Here is a 27,122-nt window from a genome sequence, read left to right as displayed (position 1 = left end):
TGGGATGGCAAATACCGATTTTCTCCTTTGACCCATATGGTCAAAAAGGAAACAGTCTTTCTTCTGCTCCTCAGGAATCAAGCCGAATTCGGAACAAGCTTTCCCCATCATTGCATGGAAGGCTCCCACATCATCAGGGGGAGATGGTTGTGTCTGGCTCCTCGTGGACTCTAACTCTACATCCGAATTCCATGTTGGGTCCCTCGACGGTGACAGGGAGATGTCTGACCCGGAGTCATCCAGTATAGAGTCGGACTCCGACAACTCACCCTCCTCCTGAGCTCGAGGACGATCTTTCACCGCCTGGGGAGCCGATGGGTGTTTCGTCGTCGAGCGAGCCGTACAAGTTTGCTCGTCGACGGAAGGTACGGACAAAAGTGACGATGACGTCCCAGGTTGAGGGAACTGCGTATCCAGCCGCTGCAGGAGCTTCTGAAGAGTATTAAGCACATCCAGAGACAAAACCGTCTGGGGGGTCAGTAACGTGGATGATATGGGTACCATACCCCCGCTCGCACTCGTCGCCGTCGTCGTCGACGTGGAAGGCCGTAAGCCTAAATCCGATGGCTGCAGAACCACGTCACCTTCCCCTTCCGCCGAGCAGGCCGTGTCTGGCTGCAGTAAGACCTCAGGGAGGATCGGGTCATAGATCTCAGGCAGCCAAGCCATAGACTGAGTCTCCGTCGACGAAGGAATCCCAACCGCTGCTGCTTGAACGGTAATAGGCATCGTCAATGACACCGAGGTCGACGAGCTAGTCGTCGTCGTCGAGCCCTTAGACTTCGTCGTCGATTTCGATGCCGACTTCCAGGCTGAAGCTTCTCGACTCATGGAAGACCTGGGACGGTCCCCTGAGGAGGATTTTGACAGCGCTAGCCTCTCCGTCTTAGATGATGAGGAGGAGGAGGGCTTTTTATGTGATGAGGAGGATCCAGCATGTTTCCCCTTATGCTTGTCCTCAGCGCGAATTTCTGCTGGCCGTACCTTCTTCGATGGAGGCTCCGACTTGCTCCTGGAGGCCGTGGAGCCAACTTCCGAAGCCGGGTAGGCACCCGCTCCGTCATTAAGCCAGTCGACCAGCCTTCTTTTACGGTCCTTAAGGGTTTTTTGGGAGAAACCCTGGCATATCTCACATGTATCCGCCGTGTGGTGCGGGTGGAGACAGTAGATACAGTCCATGTGGCCGTCTCCTTCATAAACCTTTTTGAGGCCACAGGTTGCACACGGGCGAAATAACGCCTTTCCAGACATAATTCTCCAGAATTTGAACTTCGCCGAAGCGAAACAGACAAAACAACCTAGTTTTCACTAGTAGTAAACACGAGGATCCCACTACTTTGAAAGACGGTTGAAATCTGAGGGAGCGCGGGGGCGGGGCCTGTATTTATATCATGACGTCCTGACGGCACGGGCACGCATGATACAAAACGAGGTGGATAGGACGCATAAGCGTCGAAAAAGTTTTCCTACGGGAAAGGGTCTATATAATGTACCGGGGATTCCCAGCCTGACGACGGGGAATATTCAAAGCATGTGAATCCATGAAAGATCCAATGCTGGAGAAGTGTGCTGCTCTTATGACGTCAAACGTCAATGTCTCTCGGTGACCAGAGATGCAGACTTGAATACAGGGTGATGACTGGACAATGGAATCCTGAACACAAGGGGCGACCATCCACCCCTTCCACCTTCTGTTCTTCCTCCTTGTTGACAAGATGGATTCCTTCATTCATGGTCCAGTTGACATCAAGGAATTTTCTGGCGGCAACGCTATCTATCAATGCTAGAATCTCTTTCCCTGACTGTCTATCCCATTGAAGGGTGGATTGCAGCACCATCAGTCGTGAATCCTAGCCAGATGTCTGAGCACAGGTGGAGCCTTCGTCTGAACCCCGGTTAGTGGCTCCTCCTAGAACCGTGGTCCTTCATTTCCCTGTCTCTGTGCGGGCACTTCTCGACAGTCTTGTGACAGAATGGTATACAATGCACAGTACATACATAAGCCCTTGTCTCTGTGTCTGTTTCTTTCTATTGATGTAAGAGGACCTCTGGCAGTTCCTATCTGCATTGGCTTTTCACTAGATCGAGTTTGAGACTGAGTCGGTTGTGTAGCTGGTCCAGACGTGAGACGAGATGGCATCCGTGCTTTCTTTCTCTCAGATCTGCGCTCTGATATCCGGTAATCGATCTGAAGAACCAAAGAGAACAAATCTGTGAGGGTGGTTGGCCGGGGGATGTGGGCCTACTCATCTTTCAGTTCTTCATATAGCCCTCTCCTGAAGGTGGTAAACTGAACAGACTGGCCAACCAACCTTGTTGGCTAGGCATTTAAAGGCTGAGATGTAAGATAGGAGATCCATGGAACCCTGCTTAATGTCTAACAAAACTTCCCCTGCGGAAAGCCCAATCTCCTGTCTCTCGAAGGTTTGTCGTAAGAGCACCACAAAAGGTGCTGTAGTCCTGTAGAACTGGGTTGTTTTAAGTGACCAGAGGGGTTGCCCAGGCAAGTGAGTTGCCAATCATATTCGAGATGAGAAAACCCACTGTGGTGTGGTCTGATGCGTAAATTGCTGGTCTGAACGTGAAATACACCATGCAGGTATCTATGAACTCCTTTATCCTCTTGGGAGATCCATCAAATTTCCCAACTGAATGGGTCAAAGGTGGAAGGTCGGACTGGTGGGCTTCTCTGGCTGTTACCATCTGGCATAGGACCGTGTTCTCTGCAGACATTCCTTGAACTTCCAGGGATAGCCATCTTCTGGCATTGCAATCTGTCAAGCAACAAAGGTCTCACCTGTGCGTCACAGTCGCTGGAAGAGAGGTCAGATCCGGAAGGGTCTGCGGTGGTGTCATCAGGCGTTCCTTTCTTTTTGAAGAGGTAGGGTGTGTTCCGGGAACTCGCCACTGTCGTTGCACTGAGGAACAGTAAGCAACAAAAATGAAGTTTCCCCTGCGCAGCCCAGGATGGGGAAAAAAGCTGAAGGCATAAAAAAAAACCCAGGATGGCATTTGGAAGGTAGGTATGTCCGCTAGAGATGGTGTCCTCAGTATTCCAGTTTGAGGAGGATAAACAGAGAATGTCCAAAATGCAGTAGCTGTGTCGGGAGGGTAGAAACTAGGCTGAGTACGGGAAGGACAGGTAAGGATGGATGTGTAGAAAACAGAAGCAGCCAGGAAGAGACAGAGACCAAAGGGAGAGATAGTTAAACTCGAAACAGAACAGTCCGAGCAGTGAAAACCTCAAAGTAAGTACCCAGAGAAGCATGATGAACCTGCAGAGGAAAGGAGGAGGTCGGAGACACCACTGCCCGGGAACAATGGCTGAACCCACAATCACAACTTCCAAGAAGAAGGAGGAGTTCCCGTCAAACTGAGCCACACTGAACGAAAGGCAGCAAGCGCAGTAGAAATAACGGAATAGAGGGAGAAAGAGGGTAGAACAGGAAAAGGTACCCGCCGAACCCGGTGGTGGCAACATCCAAGATGGCTCCTCCAACGGTAGCATACCTTCCAGGAACCACTCATGACGGGGAGGGGGACATGGTTTGTGGGATGGACGTGGCCTAAAAATTTACACAAACCATAGTAAGGTACGCAAACAAATATATAAATGCATGTAAGCATTTATATATTTGTATGCGTACCTTACTATGGTGTGAGTACTAAGCATTTATATATTTGTATGCGTACCTTACTATGGTGTGAGTACTATGCAAGTGATCTTTTATAACCATAGAACTATGTAATATATTTCTATGTTTATAAAAGATGGCTTGAAAAGTACACAAACCATAGTAAGGTACGTACAAAAATATATAACATTTATATATTTGTGTGCGTATGGTTTGCATACTTTTCATAATCCAAAAGAGTAGGAACGAACAGCTTCCGTTCCTGGATGAGCTAAATCACAAGATCCTTTCCGGGGTTCCAAACAATATTCAAATCAATTAACTCGCTTTCATATATATTTGAGCAGCTAGCACGTCGGCACAGCACATAGAGTAAGAGGTAAGGACTGAATGAGGGTGATGGAAGTAGATCTTTTGAGGATAAGTAGAATACAATAACATGAGGTCCTAAACCCGAGCCTTTTAACCAACAGGGAAGCGTGTTGCTTAAGAGGAAACATAGCAGAGTGGGAATACACTCTGGATGATAAAAGGCGACCAGGTAGTGAACTGAAGCTATATTTATATACTTTAATACAGTGGTCAGATGATGAGATAATGGGCCTCATTAGAAGGTTGGAGGTAACCATGCCGCTTTTAGCGGCATGATTGCCTCCATACCGCAATCCGGGCCCGGGTTCCTCGAATGAGGAATTATCGGGCCATCGCAACCTTGGCGGACCCGGTAATTCCCTGTCCGAGGAACCCGGACCCGGTCCCCCCCCATTCCCATTCGAGCCCCCATAGGGCTCAATGGGAATGGGGATGGAGCTAACAACGGGCCCGTTAATGACTGGCCCGTTGTTAGCTCCCTGGTCCCCTCGCGTGACCCGGTAAGGACGCCTGGTTTTTCCAGGCGCCCATTGCGGGTCCCGCGAGGAGACCTCATAATAGGGCGGAACGGGTTTACCGGTGCCGGTAAACCCATTCCGCCAACCTTATAGTGAGGCCCAATGTGTTACAATGAATTCCTCTCTTTTTTTCGTTTTATTCTAAATATTACCTTGGACTGCAACAATTATTGGGTATGTGCAATTTACTTATTTTTTTATTTCTGTTGAATTTTACTCAAAAATTATGAATTGGGAATGAATTACATTAACGTATAATGTTGTGATGATGGGATCCATATTGATGAAAAAGCAGCAGTGTTAATAGCCCTGATGATGGACGGATGTCCGAAATGCATTGGCCGATATGATGTGACACTGACGAGTCAGGAATAAATAACGACATTTGAAAAATCACACAAGGAATCGTGAACTTATGATCTAGAAGCAAAGCGGTGCCCACCCTACCCCAAAATCCTGTAATTGCATAGTTTTCATGCCATCTTTTTAAACATTTCTATGTTCATAAAAGATGGTTTGAAAAGTACACAATTCAATCCATCTTGTATAAAGCTCTTTGACAACGGACAAAGCCTGGAGGGGTCTTTGTCCATCTGCAAAGCTTTATAAAAGATGGATTGAATTGTGTTCTTTTCACCCCGGGGAGGGGTCACCAGAGTTAGTTACAGTGACTGACAAGTGCCAGCCCACTTCTGTCACCTTGCCTGACATTATGGCGGGAGCATCTCCCGTCGCGGTGGCAGCGGGATCATTTGTCCCGCCAATGTTGCGGTGGGACCGGGGGGCACCGGCTCAGCCCCACTTTTTGGAGACTTCCAGGGCCCGGCCCACTTAAAGCAGTGCCTCCAGTGATCATGGATGGATTTCTCACAAATGACCCCGGGCGCCCTTCCCTCATGTGATGTTGGATGGATTTCTCACCTGTGATTCTGGATAGATCTCTCTCCAGTGACCGTCGATGGATTTCTCACAAGTGACCCTGGGTGCCCATCCCTCATGTGATGTTAGATGGATTTCTCACCTGTGATTCTGGATAGATCTCTCTCCAGTGACCGTCGATGGATTTCTCACAAGTGACCCCGGATGCCCTTCCCTCATGTGATTTTAGATGGATTTCTCACCTGTGATTCTGGATAGATCTCTCTCCAGTGACCGTCGATGGATTTCTCACAAGTGACCCCGGGTGCCCATCCCTCATGTGATGTTAGATGGATTTCTCACCTGTGATTCTGGATAGATCTCTCTCCAGTGACCGTCGATGGATTTCTCACAAGTGACCCCGGGTGCCCTTCCCTCATGTGATGTTAGATGGATTTCTCACCTGTGATTCTGGATAGATCTCTCTCCAGTGACCGTCGATGGATTTCTCACAAGTGACCCCGGATGCCCTTCCCTCATGTGATTTTAGATGGATTTCTCACCTGTGATTCTGGATAGATCTCTCTCCAGTGACCGTCGATGGATTTCTCACAAGTGACCCCGGGTGCCCATCCCTCATGTGATGTTAGATGGATTTCTCACCTGTGATTCTGGATAGATCTCTCTCCAGTGACCGTCGATGGATTTCTCACAAGTGACCCCGGGTGCCCTTCCCTCATGTGATGTTAGATGGATTTCTCACCTGTGATTCTGGATAGATCTCTCTCCAGTGACCGTCGATGGATTTATCACAAGTGACCCCGGGTGCCCATCCCTCATGTGATGTTAGATGGATTTCCCACCTGTGATTCTGGATAGATCTCTCTACCGTGATCCTGGGTGGATTCCTCTCCAGTGACTCCGGGCGCCCTTCCCTCCAGGGATGTTGGGTGGATCTCTCACTTGTGATCGTGCACAGATTGGTCTCCAGTGATCGTGCATGGATTGCCCCCCAGTAAGAGGTGGATGTCTCCCCAGTCCCTGGATACACCCGCCAAGCGAGGAGTCAGAAAGCTCGCAGTCTCAAAGCCTCAGGCCAGTGACCTGGGAAAGGGACGCCAGGGCTGCACTGCAGTTGCGCAGACACAGATGCTCAGCACGCTTGGGCTGGGCTGCACTGCGGCTGCGCAGACACGAGACGCTCAGCACGCTAGGGCTGGGCTGTACAGAGACGAGACACTCAGCAAGCTAGGGCTGGGCTGCACTGCGGCTGCGCAGACATGAGACGTGCAGCATGCCAGGGCTGGCCTGCACTGCCGCTGCTTAGAAACGAGACATCAAGCACGCGAGGGCTGGGCTTCACTGCGGCTGCATAGACACGAGATATTCAGAGCGAGATCACGCAGCATGAGCCTATTCACCCGCAGCACCAGTGTTGCCAATTTAGCGACTTTCTCGCTATATTTAGCGAGAAAGTACGCCCCCCCTAGTGACTTTTTCATTAAAAAGCGGCCAGCGAGAAATCTAGCTACTTTTTTCAATTGGTTTGGAGACTTGCTCATTTATGCAAGTTTCCAAACCAATTGAAAAAAGTGTGGTCATTTGCCCGTTTTCTAACGGGAGTAATGCAAAAAACACACTGTGAACTTAAAAGGGAGGTGTTCACTGTTAATCATTGTTCTTAAAGTAGCCAGCCCGCCCTCAGAAACGCTCTGGGGGAATTGTATGTTAAGGGGATGGACCTAAACAAAATGGCTAAAAGGGGAGGGGGCCACAGTAAAAGCCATAAATCGTAGGGGGAAAGAGGAGGTAATTATGCAAATTAGGCAGTGATGTCATCTAGCTACTTCTGGCGACTTCTAGGGGAGCCAATAGCTACTTTCTTCGCTGAGGAGTTGGTAACACTGCGCAGCACTCCAGACACCATGCTTGCCAACATTCTGTGACCAAAAAGATGTCAGATTTTTCAAGTTTCAAAAATAATAATTCGCATAACAATGACATCGCGGGAAGATACAAAACATACATTGCTGGCACCAGTGGAGCGTTCTAAAATACACAACCCATCAAACAGCACAACATGGAAAGATGTTCAAATGTTAAAAATGTATAATTCTGAATGGTAAGTTAACACCAAATTCTATTACACAGAAAGTTATCACCCAGAGCTGGTAGTCAACGTTTGCTACTGCTCTGTAGCAGCAGCCTGAGCAATATATATGTATTCCTGCAGTGCAAGTTGAACACTGAATGACATGGAGACTTATACCCCCCTCAGTCTGATAGGCAGATGCTTGGTGATGGTGTTACGCTCTGCCACTTGCCTTCACTGGTGGTTCACCTAAGGGTTGTACCAGCCAGAGTGCAGGGCAGAGTCATGTAGCTGTCAGGTCACTGGATTGGCCTGAGCCCAATCAAAGTAATCACTTACTAGCCCACTGTACAGACAGACTAATGTGTTGCATGCTTTGTCTTGGAGCCTGCCTTAGAATCACATAAATTACTGGCCACTGTAAAAAGCAGTAGGATCGGTCACCGAAATCTGTAGGCGGTAGGACTGCCTAAAAAGCAGTAGCTTACTGCCTAAATCTGTAGGGTTGGCAACTATGAGACACTAATCAAACCACATAGGTCTACTTAATAACTTCTATAGTAGAACTCTGTGAATGAAACGCACAGCTATGATGACAGTGTTATATACGCGCTAGAAGGCCAGATCATGCTACTCTGTGCATGCTCAGTGCCAGCCACGTCGCGCCCTCCCCCCATGCTCATCATCCGTATTGCCCACCCACAGCACCCTCAGAAAATGATCCTCGTGACAGAACAGCGCCCTTTCCGTAGCGTCACCTACGGGGAAGGGACCCAGCAACGATCGTGATGGTGTATGTGTAAGCATGTGATGTTTTCTGGCACGCTTTTAACCTCTTACGGCAGTCACTAGCATCACGTGCATCTAATTGGGTACATGGGCTGGCACTTCTCTGACACCGGAAATGTTAAAGTTCCCAGGAAGCCATACCTCAAATCACCCATATAGGGGGGTGGGGGGAGGTGTCAGTTTTCCACCATGGACATATTAACGCTGTCATCCATTGACCATTCTTTCCCATTTAGAACTACTCTGATTACTTACTGGTAATCATCATTACTTCTAGTCCTACTCTTCCTCGTCACAGTACGTACCTCATGAGGCCCCTGCCTCCGACACAGGACCTTCTTCTATTTCCTATAACTCCTCCCCTTAACCCACGGCATCCAGTTTTTTTATTGTATATGGTAAAAAACCTTTACAGTATATATAATTTTCTGAATCAGTTTCATAACAAAAAACACATTAATCATTAAAATCTATTACTTATAAACACAAAGAAAAAATACATCATAAAGCAAATATCACAAAATAATTAGTTTTCAATTACAAAAAAAGTCTATCACATCTAACAATATAATAGTTCATTTGTGCAAAGTAATTTCGTATCAAAACACAATGAATCTTTAAAACCCAAATACTTTGAAAGTTCAAAGAGAAAAATCATACGACAAATATATTAAAAAAAAAAATATTCACTTGCGCTACATCTATCAGTGGAATAGATCATCGATAACAAAACCAACTACAAACATTGAATTCTATTTTCACCTATCTGAAACAGGAGACTAGACACATCCTTGTTCACTAGGAGCCTACGTCGATCAAAATCATCCCTACACATCTCTTTTCCTTAAGAGTTGCACCTCAATGATGCTCAAGAATGTCGTTAACGTAAGGACACGTTTTTGGCTCGCACCCCACATGCATCTTTCCCAAAGGCTCTCTCTACTTAACCATGAGAGGACCAGTTTAACATATCCAAGCTGGAGCATGGGATTTTCCCCGCAGGGAAGGAGAGGAGGGTCGTCAGTACTGTGACGAGGAAGAGTAGGACTAGGAGTAACGAATGTTACCTGTAAGTAATCAGAGCATTACCTCCACATCCACTCTTCCTCTTCCCAGTACTTACCTCATGAGGCATACCATAGCAGCAACTGGGAGAAGTCCCAATGAGACACAGAGCCAGAAAGTGCAGAACAAAAACCCACACCTTTAAGAACTCCAAACTCACATCCCAACAGACAAAACCCCAACCCCAAAGGAACCATCCCCAGAGTGGGAGACATTCAACCGATAGTGGTTGATGAAAGTGCTCTGATCCGCCAAGGTGGCTGCCCTACAAATCTCCTGCAGAGAAAACCCCCTAGCATCCGCCCCCAGGAAGCAGCCAACCCCTGGTAGAGCGACCCTGTACGTGGGCAGGCACAGACCGGCCAGAAACCACATAAGCCATGTGTGGTGTCGTCCGACTGGGCCCTATCACGTGAGTGAGGGAAGACCGAACCACGTGACAGGGGGCGGGAGAAAATAAAGAGCGGCCGGCAATGAGAGATTCATTCCGGTCCAAGTAACCCAGAAAGCAAGTCCTGTGTCATTGTGTGAGTGCCGAGCGAGTGAGGCCTCCCAGGACTGAATGCCTGCCCCGACTTCCCTGACAACACCAGGGGCTGGGGGATAGCATATCACCACACTGGTGACGAGGCAGCGACACGCCGTGCCGTGCCTGCACATTTCATTCTCACAGCAGCGCGAGTTACCAAGCTTCATAAGCAGCACGTGTCAGAAGATTACGCCATCCGGACACCTGCACAGTTCATTCTCTCGTAGTAGCGTGAGTCAACACGCTACATCAGCAGTGCGTATCAGGAGATACCACCAAGTGGCACGTACAGGGACAGCCAAGCGGGTCCCAAACGTGGGGGGGAACCCCAAGCTGTCACAAAGACATGTAAGGAGTCAACTAGTGGCACGCACCACTCATGTACCGAGGACAGGAAAGCTGTGAGACACCCAAAGCCACACAAGAGAGGCCACCATGTCCAGCCCACATGCCAGCCCATCGGGAGCCGGCCACAGCAGCAGCGCCATTGGGGACAGTACCCTCAGGGTGGAAAACCAGGACCCTTCAAGCATCATACTGATGAAATCATTCGACCCTTACTCCACCAGAGCAGCTCTCCGATGGGGCATTTGGATACAACAATTCAAACTCCATTTAATGGCTAGAGACATTACAGAAGGCAAAAGGAAACGCATGCTGTTACTGCATAATATGGGAGCAGCAGCGCTACGCCTACTTAACACCCTTCCTAACAACAAATCAGCGGACGACTACAACCTTGCCAAAGCAGCCTTGACCAACAAGTTCAAGCCAGACCTCAACCCGGACTACGAGAGATTCCACTTCTGCATGAGTCGCCAGAGGGAGAAGTAGACGGTCGATGATTTCCATGGCAGACAGAAAGGTGGCGCTTGGGTGCAAGTTCCCTCATGAAGATTTTATGATATCAACAGGCTCTCTTCAGAGAAACTGCGATGAGCTATCCTGTCAGAGAAGAACCTCCTGCTAGATCGCATTCTCTCAATGGGAAGACTCCAAGAACAGACGGATGACTAAGTAGCAGTTATGGGATCCGCCATTCAGCACCTGCCTCTAGACAACGGCCAGAAGGAGGAGAATGTGGCAACCATCTGAGGTCGTCCAGACACGCAACGACAAAACGAATGGACGTACAACAGCAACATGAGGCCTGGTAGCCCGCAAGGATGGAATAACACCTGCAAGTGGTGTGGTGGGCCCTGGCACTGAGGCGAACCTTGCCCCGCATGGGGTGTAAGATGCCAAAAATGCAACCATTTTGCAGCAGTGTGTTTAAACCCCACAACCCAGAGAGACCCAAACCAACAATGGAAGTCGACTCGACAACAGAATGGGAAAGGAAATGCCAGAGCAGTCGACAGCAGCAGTGAGTCAGAAGAGTCCTCCGATGAAAGCACATCCCCAGACAGGCGAGGAAAATAGAAGAAAAAGAGAACATCGCGTACACATTATCTCTGCCATAAAACCACAGAAAACAAAGCCAGGAGGAAAAAGGAAACAGCTCACAGCACAAGAGACTGTCATGCACCATTCTATCAGATGGACGCCACAGAAAGGTTGTCATCGACACAGGTGTGACGGTAAACGTCATGCCCATGCACACATACAGCAACCTAGAGCCAAATGTGTTGCTCCAAAACAGGCGTGTTTGCATATGGAAACAAAAAGCCACTGCCAGTGAGCGGGTCATTCAGGTCCAACTTGACGTACAATGGATCCACGTACAGAACAAGAACATATGTCGTGGACGCAGGACTGGAAAGACTGCTGAGCTGCCGCAGAGCAGAAAAGCTACATCCGAAACAATTTGCATTCAGCGTCAATACGACGGAGATAGATGACCTTATCATAAAACACCAGCGTGTCTTTCAAGGGATCGGCTGCCTTCGAGGAAGGACAATAAAAGTTGCACATTGATCCGACAGTTGAACCAAAAGCCGTACGACATCGCCGGGTCCCTTTCCATATTAGGGAAGCAGTTGAGAAGGAGTTGGAAAAGCAGGTGATAATTGAAAAGACATCCAGACCCAGCAGCACATCATGTCACTTACAGAGAAGACAATGGGACACACTGTGTCCCAGATGCACATCACGTCACCTATAGACAAGGCAATGGGGCACATTGTGTCCCAGCAGCACATCATGTCACTTATAGACAAGACAATGGGGCATACTGTGTCCCAGCAGCACACCATGTCACCTATCGACAAGACAATGGGGCATACTGTGTCCAAGCAGCACATGTCACCTATAGACAAGACAATGGGACACATGTCCCAGCAGCACACCATGTCACTTACAGAGAAGACAATGGGACACACTGTGTCCCAGCAGCACATCATGTCACTTACAGAGAAGACAATGGGACACACTGTGTCCCAGCAGCACATCATATCACTTACAGAGAAGACAATGGGACACACTGTGTCCCAGCAGCACATCATGTCACTTACAGAGAAGACAATGGGGAAACCTGTGTCCCAGCAGCACATCATGTCACTTACAGAGAAGACAATGGGGCACACAGTGTCCCAGCAGCACATCATGTCACCTATCGACAAGACAATGGGACACACTGTGTCCCAGCAGCACATCATGTCACTTACAGAGAAGGCAATGGGGCACCCTGTGTCCCAGCAGCACATCATGTCACCTACCAACAAGACAATGGGGCATACTGTGTCCAAGCAGCACATGTCACCTATAGACAAGACAATGGGACACATGTCCCAGCAGCACACCATGTCACTTATAGACAAGACAATGGGACACACCGTGTCCCAGCAGCACATGTCACCTACCAACAAGACAATGGGGCATACTGTGTCCCAGCAGCACATAATGTCACCTATAGACAAGACAATGGGACACACTGTGTCCCAGCAGCACATCGTGTCACTTACAGAGAAGACAATGGGACACACTGTGTCCCAGCAGCACATAATGTCACCTATAGACAAGACAATGGGACACACTGTGTCACAGCAGCACATCATGTCACATTTAGACAAGACAATGGGGCACACTGTGTCCCAGCAGCACAACATGTCACTTACAGACAAGACAATGGGACACACACTGTCCCAGCAGCACATCATGCCAGTTACAGAGAAGACAATGGGACACACTGTGTCTAAGCAGCACATCATGTCACTTACAGAGAGGACAATGGGACACACTGTGTCCCAGCAGCACATCATGTCACTTACAGAGAAGACAATGGGGAAACCTGTGTCCCAGCAGCACATCATGTCACTTACAGAGAAGACAATGGGGCACACAGTGTCCCAGCAGCACATCATGTCACCTATCGACAAGACAAGGGGGCACACTGTGTCCCAGCAGCACATCATGTCACCTATAGACAAGACAATGGGACACACTGTGTCCCAGCAGCACAGCATGTCACTTACAGAGAAGACAATGGGGCACCCTGTGTCCCAGCAGCACATCATGTCACCTATAGACAAGACAATGGGACACACTGTATCCCAGCAGCACATGTCAGTTACAGAGAAGACAACAGGGCACACTGTGTCCCAGCAGCACATCATGTCACCTATAGACAAGACAATGGGACACACTGTATCCCAGCAGCACATGTCAGTTACAGAGAAGACAACAGGGCACACTGTGTCCCAGCAGCACATCATGTCACTTACGGAGAAGACAATGGGGCACCCTGTGTCCCAGCAGCACATCATGTCATCTAGTGACAAGACAATGGGACACACTGCGTCCCAGCAGCACATCATGGCACTTACAGAGAAGACAATGGGGCACACTGTGTCCCAGCAGCACATCATGTCACCTATATACAAGACAATGGGGCATACTGTGTCCAAGCAGCACATCATGTCACTTACAGAGAAGACAACGGGGCACACTGTGTCCCAGCAGCACATCATGTCACTTACAGAGAAGGCAAAGGGGCAACCTGTGTCCCGGCAGCACATCATGTCACCTATCGACAAGACAATGGGACACACTGTGTCCCAGCAGCACATCATGTCACTTACAGAGAAGACAATGGGGAACCCTGTGCCCCAGCAGCACATCATGTCACTTATAGACAAGACAATGGGGCATACTGTGTCCAAGCAGTACATGTTATGTATAGACAAGACAATGGGACACATGTCCCAGCAGCACACCATGTCACTTATAGACAAGACAATGGGGCATACTGTGTCCCAGCAGCACATAATGTCACCTATAGACAAGACAATGGGACACACTGTGTCCCAGCAGCACATCATGTCACTTATAGACAAGAAAATGGGACACACTGTGTCACAGCAGCACATCATGTCAGTTACAGAGAAGACAATGGGACACACTGTGTCCCAGCAGCACATCATGTCACTTAGACAAGACAATGGGACACATTGTGTCTCAGCAGTACATCGTGTCACTTACAGAGAAGACAATGGGACACACTGTGTCCAAGCAGCACATCATGTCACCTATACACAAAACAATGGGACACACTGTGTCCCAGCAGCACATCATGTCACTTATAGACAAGAAAATGGGACACACTGTGTCCAAGCAGCACATCATGTCACCTATACACAAGACAATGGGACACACTGTGTCACAGCAGCACATCATGTCAGTTACAGAGAAGACAAAGGGACACACTGTGTCCCAGCAGCACATCATGTCACTTAGACAAGACAATGGGACACATTGTGTCCCAGCAGCACATCATGTCACCTATAGACAAGACAATGGGACACATTGTGTCTCAGCAGTACATCGTGTCACTTACAGAGAAGACAATGGGACACACTGTGTCCAAGCAGCACATCATGTCACCTATACACAAAACAATGGGACACACTGTGTCACAGCAGCACATCATGTCACATTTAGACAAGACAATGGGACACACTGTGTCCCAGCAGCACATCATGTCACCTATCGACAAGACAATGGGACACACTGTGTCCCAGCAGCACATCATGTCACCTATAGACAAGACAATGGGACACATTGTGTCTCAGCAGCACATCGTGTCACTTACAGAGAAGACAATGGGACACACTGTGTCCAAGCAGCACATCATGTCACCTATACACAAGACAATGGGACACACTGCGTCCCAGCAGCACATCATGTCACATTTAGACAAGACAATGGGACACACTGTGTCCCAGCAGCACACCATGTCAGTTACAGAGAAGACAATGGGACACACTGTGTCCCAGCAGCACATCATGTCACCTATCGACAAGACAATGGGGCATACTGTGTCCAAGCAGCACATAATGTCACCTATAGACAAGACAATGGGGCACACTGTGTCCCAGCAGCACATCATGTCACTTACAGAGAAGACAATGGGACACACTGTGTCCCAGCAGCACATCATGTCACTTACAGAGAAGACAATGGGACACACTGGGGGTCATTCCGAGGTTGGAGGTAAGGGATTACCGGCGCCTGTAAGGGCACCGATGGCGGTAATCCCTTACCTCCGTATTCCGAGTTCCCTTTGCGGGTCCCTCTTTACCTCCTGCTTTTAGCAGGAGTAAATTACGGGACCCGCAAAGTGACCTTGGAGTAAATTACGGCACTGTAATTTACGGTGCCATAATTACCTCCTTCCCCATTCCCATTGAGCCCTATGGGGGCAGAAATGGGGATGGGGAAGGGCTATGGTGAATGGGGAATTACCGGTCCATCCAACCTTGGAATGGACCGGAAATTACTCCATTCACCATGCCGGTATTCCATGGAGTAAATAGCTCCATGGTTGCCAACCATGGAGCTATTTACTCCATGGTGTAGTCCTAACTCGGAATGAGGGCCACGGTGTCCCAGCAGCACATCATGTCACATTTAGACAAGACAATGGGACACACTGTGTCCAAGCAGCACATCATGTCACCTATCGACAAGACAATGGGGCATACTGTGTCCAAGCAGCGCATAATGCCACCTATAGACAAGACAATGGGGCACACTGTGTCCCAGCAGCACATCATGTCACTTACAGAGAAGACAACAGGGCACACTGTGTCCCAATAGCACATCACGTCACTTATAGACAAGACAATGGGGCATACTGTGTCCAAGCAGCACATCATGTCACTTACAGAGAAGACAATGGGGCACCCTGTGTCCTAGCAGCACATCATGTCACTTATAGACAAGACAATGGGGCATACTGTGTCCAAGCAGCACATCATGTCACTTACAGAGAAGACAATGGGGCACCCTGTGTTCCAGCAGCACATCATGGCACCTATAGACAAGACAATGGGACACATGTCCCAGCAGCACACCATGTCGCCTATCGACAAGACAATGGGACACACTGTGTCCCAGCAGCACATCATGTCACCTATAGACAAGACAATGGGACACACTGCGTCCCAGCACACATAATGTCACCTATAGACAAGAAAATGGAACACACTGTGTCCCAGCAGCACATCATGTCAGTTACAGAGAAGACAACAGGGCACACTGTGTCCCAGCAGCACATCACATCACCTACGACAAGACAATGGGGCATACTGTGTCCAAGCAGCACATGTCACCTATAGACAAGACAATGGGACACATGTCCCAGCAGCACACCATGTCACTTATAGACAAGACAATGGGACACACAGTGTCCCAGCAGTACATCATGTCACCTATCAACAGGACAATGGGGCATACTGTGTCCAAGCAGCACATGCCACCTATAGACAAGACAATGGGACACATGTCCCAGCAGCACATAATGTCACTTATAGACAAGACAATGGGACACACTGTATCCTAGCAGCACATCAGGTCACCTATAGACAAGCCAATGGGACACACTGTGTCCCAGCAGCACATCATGTCACCTATAGACAAGACAATGGGGCATACTGGGTCCAAGCAGCACCTGTCACATATAGACAAGACAATGGGACACATGTCCCAGCAGCACACCATGTCAGTTACAGAGAAGACAATGGGACACACTGTGTCCCAGCAGCACATCATGTCACCTATCGACAAGACAATGGGGCACACTGTGTCCCAGCAGCACATCATGTCACTTACAGAGAAGACAATGGGGAAACCTGTGTCCCAGCAGCACATCATGTCACTTACAGAGAAGACAATGGGACACACTGTGTCCCAGCAGCACATCGTGTCACTTACAGAGAAGACAATGGGGAAACCTGTGTCCCAGCAGCACATCATGTCACTTACAGAGAATGGGGCACACAGTGTCCCAGCAGCACATCATGTCACCTATCGACAAGACAATGGGACACACTGTCCCAGCAGCACATCATGTCACCTATAGACAAGACAATGGGGCACCCTATGTCCCAGCAGCACATCATGTCACCTATCGACAAGACAATGGGGCATACTGTGTCCAAGCAGCACATGTCACCTATAGACAAGACAATGGGACACATGTCCCAGCAGCACACCATGTCACTTACAGAGAAGACAATGGGACACACTGTGTCCCAGCAGCACATCATGTCACCTATCGACAAGACAATGGGGCACACTGTGTCCCAGCAGCACATCATGTCACTTACAGAGAAGACAATGGGACACACTGTGTCCCAGCAGCACATCATATCACTTACAGAGAAGACAATGGGACACACTGTGTCCCAGCAGCACATCATGTCACTTACAGAGAAGACAATGGGGAAACCTGTGTCCCAGCAGCACATCATGTCACTTACAGAGAAGACAATGGGACACACTGTGTCCCAGCAGCACATCGTGTCACTTACAGAGAAGACAATGGGGAAACCTGTGTCCCAGCAGCACATCATGTCACTTACAGAGAAGACAATGGGGCACACAGTGTCCCAGCAGCACATCATGTCACCTATCGACAAGACAATGGGACACACTGTGTCCCAGCAGCACATCATGTCACTTACAGAGAAGACAATGGGGCACCCTGTGTCCCAGCAGCACATCATGTCACCTACCAACAAGACAATGGGGCATACTGTGTCCAAGCAGCACATGTCACCTATAGACAAGACAATGGGACCGATGTCCCAGCAGCACACCATGTCACTTATAGACAAGACAATGGGACACACTGTGTCCCAGCAGCACATAATGTCACCTACCAACAAGACAATGGGGCATACTGTGTCCCAGCAGCACATAATGTCACCTATAGACAAGACAATGGGACACACTGTGTCCCAGCAGCACATCGTGTCACTTACAGAGAAGACAATGGGACACACTGTGTCCCAGCAGCACATAATGTCACCTATAGACAAGACAATGGGACACACTGTGTCACAGCAGCACATCATGTCACATTTAGACAAGACAATGGGGCACACTGTGTCCCAGCAGCACAACATGTCACTTACAGACAAGACAATGGGACACACAGTGTCCCAGCAGCACATCATGCCAGTTACAGAGAAGACAATGGGACACACTGTGTCTAGGCAGCACATCATGTCACTTACAGAGAGGACAATGGGACACACTGTGTCCCAGCAGAACATCATGTCACTTACAGAGAAGACAATGGGGAAACCTGTGTCCCAGCAGCACATCATGTCACTTACAGAGAAGACAATGGGGCACACAGTGTCCCAGCAGCACATCATGTCACCTATCGACAAGACAAGGGGGCACACTGTGTCCCAGCAGCACATCATGTCACCTATAGACAAGACAATGGGACACACTGTGTCCCAGCAGCACATCATGTCACTTACAGAGAAGACAATGGGGCACCCTGTGTCCCAGCAGCACATCATGTCACCTACCAACAAGACAATGGGGCATACTGTGTCCAAGCAGCACATGTCACCCATAGACAAGACAATGGGACACATGTCCCAGCGGCACACCATGTCACTTATAGACAAGACAATGGGACACACTGTATCCCAGCAGCACATAATGTCACCTACCAACAAGACAATGGGGCATACTGTGTCCCAGCAGCACATAATGTCACCTATAGACAAGACAATGGGACACACTGTGTCACAGCAGCACATCATGTCACATTTAGACAAGACAATGGGGCACACTGTGTCCCAGCAGCACACCATGTCACTTACAGAGAAGACAATGGGGCACACTGTGTCCCAGCAGCACATCATGTCACCTATATACAAGACAATGGGGCATACTGTGTCCAAGCAGCACATCATGTCACTTACAGAGAAGACAATGGGGCACACTGTGTCCCAGCAGCACATCATGTCACTTACAGAGAAGACAATGGGGCAACCTGTGTCCCGGCAGCACATCATGTCACCTATCGACAAGACAATGCGACACACTGTGTCCCAGCAGCACATCATGTCACTTACAGAGAAGACAATGGGGAACCCTGTGCCCCAGCAGCACATCATGTCACTTATAGACAAGAGAATGGGACACACTGTGTCCCAGCAGCACATCATGTCATGTATAGACAAGACAATGGGACACATGTCCCAGCAGCACACCATGTCACTTATAGACAAGACAATGGGACACACTGTGTCCCAGCAGCACATCAGGTCACTTAGACAAGACAATGGGACACACTGTGTCCCAGCAGCACATAATGTCACCTATAGACAAGACAATGGGACACACTGTGTCCCAGCAGCACATCATGTCACTTATAGACAAGAAAATGGGACACACTGTGTCCAAGCAGCACATCATGTCACCTATACACAAGACAATGGGACACACTGTGTCACAGCAGCACATGTCACATTTAGACAAGACAATGGGACACACTGTGTCCCAGCAGCACACCATGTCAGTTACAGAGAAGACAATGGGACACACTGTGTCCCAGCAGCACATCATGTCACCTATCGACAAGACAATGGGGCATACTGTGTCCAAGCAGCACATGCCACCTATAGACAAGACAATGGGGCACACTGTGTCCCAGCAGCACTTCATGGCACTTACAGAGAAGACAAAGGGACACACTGTGTCCCAGCAGCACATCATGTCACTTAGACAAGACAATGGGACACATTGTGTCCCAGCAGCACATCATGTCACCTATAGACAAGACAATGGGACACATTGTGTCTCAGCAGCACATCGTGTCACTTACAGAGAAGACAATGGGACACACTGTGTCCAAGCAGCACATCATGTCACCTATACACAAAACAATGGGACACACTGTGTCACAGCAGCACATCATGTCACATTTAGACAAGACAATGGGACACACTGTGTCCCAGCAGCACATCATGTCACCTATCGACAAGACAATGGGACACACTGTGTCCCAGCAGCACATCATGTCACCTATAGACAAGACAATGGGACACATTGTGTCTCAGCAGCACATCGTGTCACTCACAGAGAAGACAATGGGACACACTGTGTCCAAGCAGCACATCATGTCACCTATACACAAGACAATGGGACACACTGTGTCACAGCAGCACATCATGTCACATTTAGACAAGACAATGGGACACACTGTGTCCCAGCAGCACACCATGTCAGTTACAGAGAAGACAATGGGACACACTGTGTCCCAGCAGCACATCATGTCACCTACCAACAAGACAATGGGGCATACTGTGTCCAAGCAGCACATGTCAACTATAGACAAGACAATGGGACACATGTCCCAGCAGCACACCATGTCACTTATAGACAAGACAATGGGACACACTGTGTCCCAGCAGCACATAATGTCACCTACCAACAAGACAATGGGGCATACTGTGTCCCAGCAGCACATAATGTCACCTATAGACAAGACAATGGGACACACTGTGTCCCAGCAGCACATCGTGTCACTTACAGAGAAGACAATGGGACACGCTGTGTCCCAGCAGCACATAATGTCACCTATAGACAAGACAATGGGACACACTGTGTCACAGCAGCACATCATGTCACATTTAGACAAGACAATGGGGCACACTGTGTCCCAGCAGCACAACATGTCACTTACAGACAAGACAATGGGACACACAGTGTCCCAGCAGCACATCATGCCAGTTACAGAGAAGACAATGGGACACACTGTGTCTAAGCAGCACATCATGTCACTTACAGAGAGGACAATGGGACACACTGTGTCCCAGCAGCACATCATGTCACTTACAGAGAAGACAATGGGGAAACCTGTGTCCCAGCAGCACACCATGTCACTTACAGAGAAGACAATGGGGCACACAGTGTCCCAGCAGCACATCATGTCACCTATCGACAAAACAAGGGGGCACACTGTGTCCCAGCAGCACATCATGTCACCTATAGACAAGACAATGGGACACACTGTGTCCCAGCAGCACAGCATGTCACTTACAGAGAAGACAATGGGGCACCCTGTGTCCCAGCAGCACATCATGTCACCTACCAACAAGACAATGGGGCATACTGTGTCCAAGCAGCACATGTCACCCATAGACAAGACAATGGGACACATGTCCCAGCAGCACACCATGTCACTTATAGAAAAGACAATGGGACACACTGTATCCCAGCAGCACATGTCAGTTACAGAGAAGACAACAGGGCACACTGTGTCCCAGCAGCACATCATGTCACTTACAGAGAAGACAATGGGGCACCCTGTGTCCCAGCAGCACACCATGTCACTTATAGACAAGACAATGGGACACACTGTGTCCCAGCAGCACACCATGTCACTTATAGACAAGACAATGGGACACACTGTGTCCCAGCAGCACATCGTGTCAACTATAGACAAGACAATGGGACACACTGTGTCCCAGCAGCACATGTCACCTATAGAAAAGACAATGGGTCACACTGTGTCCCAGCAGCACATCATGTCAGTTAAGGAGAAGACAATGGGACAACTGTGTCCCAGCAGCACATAATGTCACCTATAGACAAGACAATGGGGCACACTGTGTCCCAGCAGCACATCATGTCACGTATAGACAAGACAATGGGGCATACTGTGTCCAAGCAGCACATCCTGTCCCCTATCGACAAGACAATGGGACACACCGTGTCCCAGCAGCACATCATGTCACTTACAGAGAAGACAATGGGGCACCCTGTGTCCCAGCAGCACATTATGTCACTTATAGACAAGACAATGGGGCATACTGTGTCCAAGCAGCACATGTCACCTATAGACAAGACAATGGGACACATGTCCCAGCAGCACACCATGTCACTTACAAAGAAGACAATGGGGCACCCTGTGTCCCAGCAGCACATCATGTCACCTATCAACAAGACAATGGGGCATACTGTGTCCAAGCAGCACATGTCACCTATAGACAAGACAATGGGACACATGTCCCAGCAGCACACCATGTCACTTATAGACAAGACAATGGGACACACTGTGTCCCAGCAGCACATCATGTCACCTATCGACAAGACAATGGGGCATACTGTGTCCAAGCAGCACATGTCACCTATAGACAAGACAATGGGACACATGTCCCAGCAGCACACCATGTCACTTATAGACAAGACAATGGGACACACTGTGTCCCAGCAGCAGATCATGTCATCTATAGACAAGACAATGGGACACACTGCGTCCCAGCAGCACATCATGGCACTTACAGAGAAGACAATGGGGCACACTGTGTCCCAGCAGCACATCATGTCACCTATATACAAGACAATGGGGCATACTGTGTCCAAGCAGCACATCATGTCACTTACAGAGAAGACAATGGGGCACACTGTGTCCCAGCAGCACATCATGTCACTTACAGAGAAGACAATGGGGCAACCTGTGTCCCGGCAGCACATCATGTCACCTATCGACAAGACAATGGGACACACTGTGTCCCAGCAGCACATCATGTCACTTACAGAGAAGACAATGGGGCATACTGTGTCCAAGCAGTACATGTCATGTATAGACAAGACAATGGGACACACTGTGTCCCAGCAGCACATCATGTCACTTACAGAGAAGACAATGGGGAACCCTGTGCCCCAGCAGCACATCATGTCACTTATAGACAAGACAATGGGACACAGTGTCCCAGCAGCACATCATGTCACTTAGACAAGACAATGGGACACAATTGTCCCAGCAGCACATAATGTCACCTATAGACAAGACAATGGGACACACTGTGTCCCAGCAGCACATCATGTCACTTATAGACAAGAAAATGGGACACACTGTGTCCAAGCAGCACATCATGTCACCTATACACAAGACAATGGGACACACTGTGTCACAGCAGCACATCATGTCACATTTAGACAAGACAATGGGACACACTGTGTCCCAGCAGCACACCATGTCAGTTACAGAGAAGACAATGGGACACACTGTGTCCCAGCAGCACATCATGTCACCTATCGACAAGACAATGGGGCATACTGTGTCCAAGCAGCACATGCCACCTATAGACAAGACAATGGGGCACACTGTGTCCCAGCAGCACTTCATGGCACGTACAGAGAAGACAAAGGGACACACTGTGTCCCAGCAGCACATCATGTCACTTAGACAAGACAATGGGACACATTGTGTCCCAGCAGCACATCATGTCACCTATAGACAAGACAATGGGACACATTGTGTCTCAGCAGTACATCGTGTCACTTACAGAGAAGACAATGGGACACACTGTGTCCAAGCAGCACATCATGTCACCTATACACAAACCAATGGGACACACTGTGTCACAGCAGCACATCATGTCACATTTAGACAAGACAATGGGACACACTGTGTCCCAGCAGCACATCATGTCACCTATCGACAAGACAATGGGACACACTGTGTCTCAGCAGCACATCGTGTCACTTACAGAGAAGACAATGGGACATACTGTGTCCAAGCAGCACATCATGTCACCTATACACAAGACAATGGGACACACTGTTTCACAGCAGCACATCATGTCACATTTAGACAAGACAATGGGACACACTGTGTCCCAGCAGCACACCATGTCAGTTACAGAGAAGACAATGGGACACACTGTGTCCCAGCAGCACATCATGTCACCTATCGACAAGACAATGGGGCATACTGTGTCCAAGCAGCACATAATGTCACCTATAGACAAGACAATGGGGCACACTGTGTCCCAGCAGCACATCATGTCACTTACAGAGAAGACAATGGGACACACTGTGTCCCAGCAGCACATCATGTCACTTACAGAGAAGACAAAGGGACACACTGTGTCCCAGCAGCACATCATGTCACTTGGACAAGACAATGGGACACACTGGGGGTCATTCCGAGGTTGGAGGTAAGGGATTACCGGCGCCTGTAAGGGCACCGATGGCGGTAATCCCTTACCTCCGTATTCCGAGTTCCCTTTGCGGGTCCCTCTTTACCTCCTGCTTTTAGCAAGAGTAAATTACGGGACCCGCAAAGTGACCTTGGAGTAAATTACGGCACCGTAATTTACGGTGCCGTAATTACCTCCTTCCCCATTCCCATTGAGCCCTATGGGGGCAGAAATGGGGATGGGGAAGGGCTATGGTGAATGGGGAATTACCGGTCCATCCAACCTTGGAATGGACCGGAAATTACTCCATTCACCATGCCGGTATTCCATGGAGTAAATAGCTCCATGGTTGCCAACCATGGAGCTATTTACTCCATGGTGTAGTCCTAACTCGGAATGAGGGCCACGGTGTCCCAGCAGCACATCATGTCACATTTAGACAAGACAATGGGACACACTGTGTCCAAGCAGCACATCATGTCACCTATCGACAAGACAATGGGGCATACTGTGTCCAAGCAGCACATCATGTCACTTACAGAGAAGACAATGGGACACACTGTGTCCCAGCAGCACATCATGTCAGTTACAGAGAAGACAACAGGGCACACTGTGTCCCAGCAGCACATCATGTCACTTACAGAGAAGACAATGGGACACACTGTGTCCCAGCAGCACATCATGTCACATTTAGACAAGACAATGGGACACACTGTGTCCCAGCAGCACACCATGTCAGTTACAGATAAGACAATGGGACACACTGTGTCCCAGCAGCACATCATGTCACCTATCGACAAGACAATGGGGCATACTGTGTCCAAGCAGCACATAATGTCACCTATAGACAAAACAATGGGGCACACTGTGTCCCAGCAGCACATCATGTCACTTACAGAGAAGACAACAGGGCACACTGTGTCCCAATAGCACATCACGTCACTTATAGACAAGACAATGGGGCATACTGTGTCCAAGCAGCACATCATGTCACTTACAGAGAAGACAATGGGGCACCCTGTGTCCTAGCAGCACATCATGTCACTTATAGACAAGACAATGGGGCATACTGTGTCCAAGCAGCACATCATGTCACTTACAGAGAAGACAATGGGGCACCCTGTGTTCCAGCAGCACATCATGTCACCTATCGACAAGACAATGGGACACATGTCCCAGCAGCACACCATGTCACTTATAGACAAGACAATTGGACACACTGTGTCCCAGCAGCACATCACGTCACCTATCAACAAGACAATGGGGCATACTGTGTCCAAGCAGCACATGGCACCTATAGACAAGACAATGGGACACATGTCCCAGCAGCACACCATGTCGCCTATCGACAAGACAATGGGACACACTGCGTCCCAGCACACATAATGTCACCTATAGACAAGAAAATGGAACACACTGTGTCCCAGCAGCACATCATGTCAGTTACAGAGAAGACAACAGGGCACACTGTGTCCCAGCAGCACATCACATCACCTACGACAAGACAATGGGGCATAATGTGTCCAAGCAGCACATGTCACCTATAGACAAGACAATGGGACACACTGCGTCCCAGCAGCACATCATGTCACCTATAGACAAGACAATGGGGCACACTGCGTCCCAGCAGCACATCATGGCACTTACAGAGAAGACAAAGAGACACACTGTGTCCCAGCATCACATAATGTCACCTATAGACAAGACAATGGAACACACTGTGTCCCAGCAGCACATCATGTCAGTTACAGAGAAGACAACAGAGCACACTGTGTCCCAGCAGCACATCATGTCATCTATCATCAAGACAATGGGGCACACTGTGTCCCAGCAGCACATCATGTCACTTACAGAGAAGACAATGGGGCACCCTGTGTCCCAGCAGCACATCATGTCACTTATAGACAAGACACCGGGGCATACTGTGTCCAAGCAGCACATGTCACCTATAGACAAGACAATGGGACACATGTCCCAGCAGCACACCATGTCACTTATAGACAAGACAATGGGACACACAGTGTCCCAGCAGTACATCATGTCACCTATCAACAGGACAATGGGGCATACTGTGTCCAAGCAGCACATGCCACCTATAGACAAGACAATGGGACACATGTCCCAGCAGCACATAATGTCACTTATAGACAAGACAATGGGACACACTGTATCCCAGCAGCACATCAGGTCACCTACAGACAAGCCAATGGGACACACTGTGTCCCAGCAGCACATCATGTCACCTATAGACAAGACAATGGGGCACCCTATGTCCCAGCAGCACATCATGTCACCTATCGACAAGACAATGGGGCATACTGGGTCCAAGCAGCACCTGTCACATATAGACAAGACAATGGGACACACTGTGTCCCAGCAGCACATCATGTCACCTATCGACAAGACAATGGGGCACACTGTGTCCCAGCAGCACATCATGTCACTTACAGAGAAGACAATGGGACACACTGTGTCCCAGCAGCACATCATATCACTTACAGAGAAGACAATGGGACACACTGTGTCCCAGCAGCACATCATGTCACTTACAGAGAAGACAATGGGGAAACCTGTGTCCCAGCAGCACATCATGTCACTTACAGAGAAGACAATGGGACACACTGTGTCCCAGCAGCACATCGTGTCACTTACAGAGAAGACAATGGGGAAACCTGTGTCCCAGCAGCACATCATGTCACTTACAGAGAAGACAATGGGGCACACAGTGTCCCAGCAGCACATCATGTCACCTATCGACAAGACAATGGGACACACTGTCCCAGCAGCACATCATGTCACCTATAGACAAGACAATGGGGCACCCTATGTCCCAGCAGCACATCATGTCACCTATCGACAAGACAATGGGGCATACTGTGTCCAAGCAGCACATGTCACCTATAGACAAGACAATGGGACACATGTCCCAGCAGCACACCATGTCACTTACAGAGAAGACAATGGGACACACTGTGTCCCAGCAGCACATCATGTCACCTATCGACAAGACAATGGGACACACTGTGTCCCAGCAGCACATCATGTCACTTACAGAGAAGACAATTGGACACACTGTGTCCCAGCAGC

This window comes from Ambystoma mexicanum, chromosome 9 (genome assembly GCF_040938575.1).
Source record: "Ambystoma mexicanum isolate Mex_15411 chromosome 9, UKY_AmexF1_1, whole genome shotgun sequence".
NCBI classification, from domain to species: domain Eukaryota; kingdom Metazoa; phylum Chordata; class Amphibia; order Caudata; family Ambystomatidae; genus Ambystoma; species Ambystoma mexicanum.
Note: the sequence above shows the minus strand (reverse complement) of the source record.